Below are 5602 nucleotides of genomic sequence, written 5' to 3' on the forward strand. Positions count from 1 at the left end.
CTCAGTAGGGAACCGGAGAAGATTAAAGTCACCACCAATGACAAAAGGAATGTTACAATAATTAATCTTAGCAGTAAGCTCATCCAAGAAGAATGAATCAATCTTCACGCTGATCGGATTATGGTGGTGTATGGCCCAGCTGATGTCTAGCACTTTCATGTGCTAGCTTGCTGATTTCCTCTTTGCGATGCTTTTTTGAACGTGTGTGATTACTCGTGATGCCTCCCGTCGCCAATACCTCATCAATCGATCCATTCATGTATAGTGTCAAGCACTATGTCGTCGGCTGATCCATCCACATGTCGCCCAGCACACCGTTCATTGGCACGGTTGGCTTGGAATCAGGATGACTGATCTGACAGCCCCTGTCGGTCTCAAAATCGGCGGATCTTGGGTAGGGGGTCCAGAGCTGTGGATCTAGGATCAACGGGGAACAAGGGACGATGAACACAATGTTTACCCAGGTTCGGGCCCTGTCGAAGAGGTAAAACCCTATGTCCTACTTGATTGTATTTGATGTATGTTATGGTTATAGAGTAGATCTACCTCGAGATCAAGCGATCTAACCCTAAGACGATCAGGTGATGGATGTAGCTCTAGACCTAAAGACTGAAACCCCCTGGTTTATATAGACACCAGTAGGGTTAGGGTTACAAGCGATCGGTTACAAAGAAGGGAAGATCCTGCCTAATCTTGGCTTGGAGGGCACACCATGACTCCGAAGATTCCTTATCCGGCCACGAGTCTGCACTCTAGCTTGGCCCCATAGTGGATCATCAGTCCGGCCCATATGTAATGAGTCGACGGCCCGGGGACCCCTTAGTCCAGGACTCCCTCAGTAGCCCCCAAGCTAGCCTCCAACATCAGGGATTATCATTTGGCGTGCTCCAAATCTTCGGCTTGCGAGGTGAGTTCTTCATCTTTTACCTGAATTGTTCGGAGAAGGGCTTCATGACCGAGCACTCTCTAAAACAACATCAGAGGTTTATCACTCAATATAGTCTAGATCAAAACTGTATCTGCGCCCGACCAATTTGACAATCCGGACGTTCAGGACCCCACCAAAACACAATGAGCCCATAAGAGTTTAATGCTTACCTTAGGGCGGGGGTCAACTTTGACTATCACACCTTCTTAGAAGGCACACGGCCCAATGCCAAGCCCATCCTTTCATTTTTGAGGCTAAGCGCCTATTTATAGATCCGAAGGTGCGGGGACGGTTAACCCATCCCCTTTGTGAAAAACAGCACTGAAGAAATCCTCAGGCAACTTGGAGCGGCCCAAACCGAGCTTGAATGGATCACCGGTCTCTTTTCTTCAAAAATACAGGTGCGAGATAGCTTAAAAACATTTTATAGTTCCTAACCTAGCAGCCCCAAGCCTTAATAGTGGTGGGCCGACCGAGTTAAGGATCCTTGTATTGTCTTGATTTTGCAGGCCGTGAGGGAGCAAAACAGCAAGTTGTCCGAAGACCTCAAGCTGAGCCGAACACAGTTAGCTAGTGCTAAAGCCGATCTAGAAGCGGCCAAAAAGGCTACCAACAAAAATCCTGGTAAGTGAAAAAACTTTAGAATGCTACAAACTGTATGGCATTTCCTACATATTAATGCCATGCTTTCCCCGCAGCCGCCGAAGCGATGAGTCAATTGCGAAGGGAACTGGAGGCTGGCAAACGAGTGCTGACATGAAGTCAAGAAGAGAAGAATGAGCTCAAGGCGGAAAATTGGCAAAAAGCCGAGGAAATCGAGCAGTTGAAATCTCATTTTGCTCAGGCCTTGGAGGAGAATCAGAAGCTAAAAGGTGGTATATTTGGTAAGTCACAAATTCGATATCACGCGTATGTGGGTGATCACAATATGTTGAAACGCATCCTACCCTTGTTTGCTGGGTCTCCTGACAGGGCGGCCTGAAGAGGAGGTGGGTTCCTTTAGTGGGAACCTTTTGAAGGAGCTGACCAAGGCACATGAGCGAGCCCGGAAGGCCATGAAAAGCATGGTTAAAGCACTATGGCCACTGGAAGTGCCACCAGAGAGCATGGATGAGCTGGCTAGCTGCTTTAAAGGAGCGAGGCAAAGCTTTGAATTATGGAAGTTGTAGGTCTGCCAGGAAGGAGCGCGCGAGGCCTGGGCAATGGTGAAGACCTGATTCATCCAGCTTGAACCCGAATATATGGCTCGGGTGTGACCCGTGTGGCCGAATGGGTAGGAAATACCGCTTAGCTTGGTATATGACCAAGTGATGCCCGCTGCTCGGTACTCCCAGAAGGATTGTGCCTTGGACAGTTTGATAGATGGTATTGAGAAAGAGTATGGTGTGTGATTCTATGTATCCATGTACTTTACATTGCGCGATTCTCAGACCGCGGAAAACATTTTGTTAATCGGCCATCGGCTTCCGCCTCCCTGATTAGTGATTGGGGAGTGTTCCGTACTATATGCCCTAATGAACAGGGGATAATTCTGGTAACCAGGCAATCCATCCATTTGGTGCGAAGAGACAAAACATGTGCAGCGAGCGATGTTATATTACTTTGTAACGTAAGAAACATCTTTTGAAGAAAATAGTTCCTCAAAGGGTTCCTTTCTTCAGGTGAGGTATGTTGACTATAAACCGTGAGTTCGGAAGCCGGTGACACACGGATCTCTCGTGGTTTTTAGGAACCAATAATAGTTGGATGGCGGCTAGCGCCTATTTATTTTCACTTCCCTGGAGGCCGACCCATTATTTTCTGTAAGAACGCTAGCTTTCAGCTTCACTCGTTTGAGGTACGTAACTGGATTACCCGGGCGTAGCAATCGCAGAGGTGCTCCCTTTACTTCCTAGGCGAACAATCGGAAACGTAGGTGTAAACACATGAGCCAGGCAACCTAGCTTGGCAAAGGACTTAAGTCAAATAGGTGCATATAATGGCTTGAGAGGAATGGAGAGGAGATCAATTCAAACAATAGAAACAAGGTTGTAAGAAGTATATTGTAATTGGCCGCTTTTAAGAGAAGCCCCCAGGTAAAGCTGGGTAGTACATCCAACAATGTATACATTGGTGACCTGCCGAGTTACGGTTTATCCGGACTCTAGGTCGGGGAGACTAAAGCTCCTAAAATTAAAACAAAGAGAAAAGGACAAGGACAGAGCGGGGAGTGTTGATGACGATGCCATATTATGCATAGAAACACCAAAGCCGAGTAGCGTTCCATGGGTTTGGTTTGAGGCGATTATCCAATGGGCTGTGAAGGCGATATGCCCCCCTGCGAGTACTTCATCTATAATGAAGGGGCCTTCCCAGTTAGGTGAAAGCTTGTGCTTCTGCTTCTCGGGGAGGCGCAGGACGAGCTCTCCCACATTATATGCCTTCGCCCGAACTTCTCGATTCTGGTAACATGTTGCTTGCTGTTGATAGAATGCGGAGCGTGCCCGAGCGATGTCGTGCTCTCCTTCCAGTGCGTCAAGGTCGTCTTGCCGATCCATCTCGGCCTCCTTCTCTTTGTACATGCATACTCTAGGTGCGTCATGGATCAAATCGCATGGGAGGACTGCTTTGGTGCCGTACACCATGAAGAACGATGTGTATCATGTCGATCGGTTAGGAGTAGTGCGCAACCCCTATAGCACGGAGTCCAACTCCTCTACCCAGTGGCAATCTGTTTCTTCGAGGGAGCGGATTAAGCGAGGTTTTATGCCGCTCATAATTAATCTGTTTGCTCATTCCATCTGCCCATTAGTTTGTGGGTGGTACACTGAAGCGTAGTTGAGCTTTATGCCAATCTTAGCACACCAATCTTTAACCTCTTGGACGGTAAAATTAGACCTATTATCGGTGATTGTCACGGGGAACACCATGACGGTGTACACCACTGGATATGAAGCCAACAACTGGTCTGGATTCCACAGAGGTTACCGGCTTTGCTTCAATCCACTTAGTGAATTTGTCCACCATAACTAGTAGGTATTTCTTTTTCTTGGTCCCCCCTTTAAGTGGTCCAACCATGTCCAGCCCCCAGATGACGAACGACCAGGTTATGGGTATAGTCCGAAGAGCTGTGGGAGGCATATGGCTTTGATTTGCAAATAACTGGCACCCAACACAATGTTGGACTAGGGTACGTGTGTCTAGGAAAGCTGTGGGCCAGAAGAACCCTGCTCGGAAGGCTTTGCTGAACAGGGCCTAAGCTGCTGCGTGGTGGCCACCCATGCCGACATGTATCTCGGCGAGAAGCTGATGCCCCTCCTCTTCGAAGATGCACCTCTGAAGGACCCCTATAGCGCTCCTTTTGTAAAGCTCACCCTCATGGACCTTGCACGCTTTAGAGTGCCAGATTATGCATCGTGCCTCCATCCGATCATCAGGGAGTTCTTGTCGCAGGAGGTAGGCGAGCAGTGGTTCGGTCCAGGGGGTGATTATGGCCATGATCTCATGGGCCGAATGTGTTTCTTCAAGTGCGGAGCCTCCGATAATATGATCATCTGGTTCAATTTCTGGGAGGGGGCTATCTGGGAAGGCTCGTTAATTGAGGTGCCATTGTCCCCGCCCTGCCATACTACAAATGGCTTGAATAGCCTTTCTAGGAAGGTATTTTTAGGTATTGGGTCTCTCTTGGCGCCCATGCGGGCATGAACATCCACGGCCTGGTTACTGTCTCTAGAGACATGATGAAATTCTAGACCCTTGAATCGGGCTGACATCTTGAGGACGACGTTTCTATATGCCGGCATTTTTGGATCTTTGGCATCAAATTCAGCATTGACCTGGAAGATGGCAAGGTTCGAATCTCCTCGCACCTCAAGCTGCCGAACACCTATCGATGTTGCCATTCGAAGACCGTGTAACAATGCCTCATATTCGGCTGCATTACTGGAGTCCGTGTACATGATCTGTAAGATGTACCAGATGTTATCACCTGTGGGGGATATTAGGATTACCCCAACCCCCAGTCCATCTAGAATTTTAGACCCATCAAAGAACATCATCCAGTGTGAATATGCACTATATTCCTTGGGAGTTCGGCTTCTGTCCATTCGGATAGAAAGTTGGCCAATAGCTGATCTTTAATAGCTCGGCGTGGTTTGTATACAATCTCGAAGGGAAGGAGCTCTATGGCGCATTTTACAATGCGGTCTGTGGCATCCCTGTTATTGATTATGTCATTGAGGGGTACCTAGGATACTACTATGACTAAACACTCTTGAAAGTAGTGTCGCAGTTTTCGGGATGCCATAAAGACCGTGTATGCTATTTTTTGGTAGCAAGGGTACCGGGACTTGCATGGTGTGAGGACCTCTGGTATGTAGTAGATTGGTTTTTGGACCTAGAACTTGTGTCCCTCTGATTCCCGTTCTACGACGAGCACCGCACTCACCACCTGGTTGGTGGCTGAGATGTATAGCAGCATAGGTTCACCAATGCCTGGTGCGGCCAAGATGGGGTTGCTTGCCAGGAGTGCTTTGATTTCTTCTAGTGCTGCGGTCGCCTCACTGGTCCACTTGAAGTTTTTTGTTTTCTTAAGTAGCCTATAGAGAGGCATTGCCTTTTCACCGAGGCAGGAGATGAAACGGCTTAGAGCTGCCATGCAACCTGCCAGCTTCTGCACGTGTTTGAGCTCCGTTG

Source organism: Triticum dicoccoides, chromosome 6B (genome assembly GCF_002162155.2).
Source record: "Triticum dicoccoides isolate Atlit2015 ecotype Zavitan chromosome 6B, WEW_v2.0, whole genome shotgun sequence".
Classification (NCBI taxonomy): Eukaryota; Viridiplantae; Streptophyta; class Magnoliopsida; order Poales; family Poaceae; genus Triticum; species Triticum dicoccoides.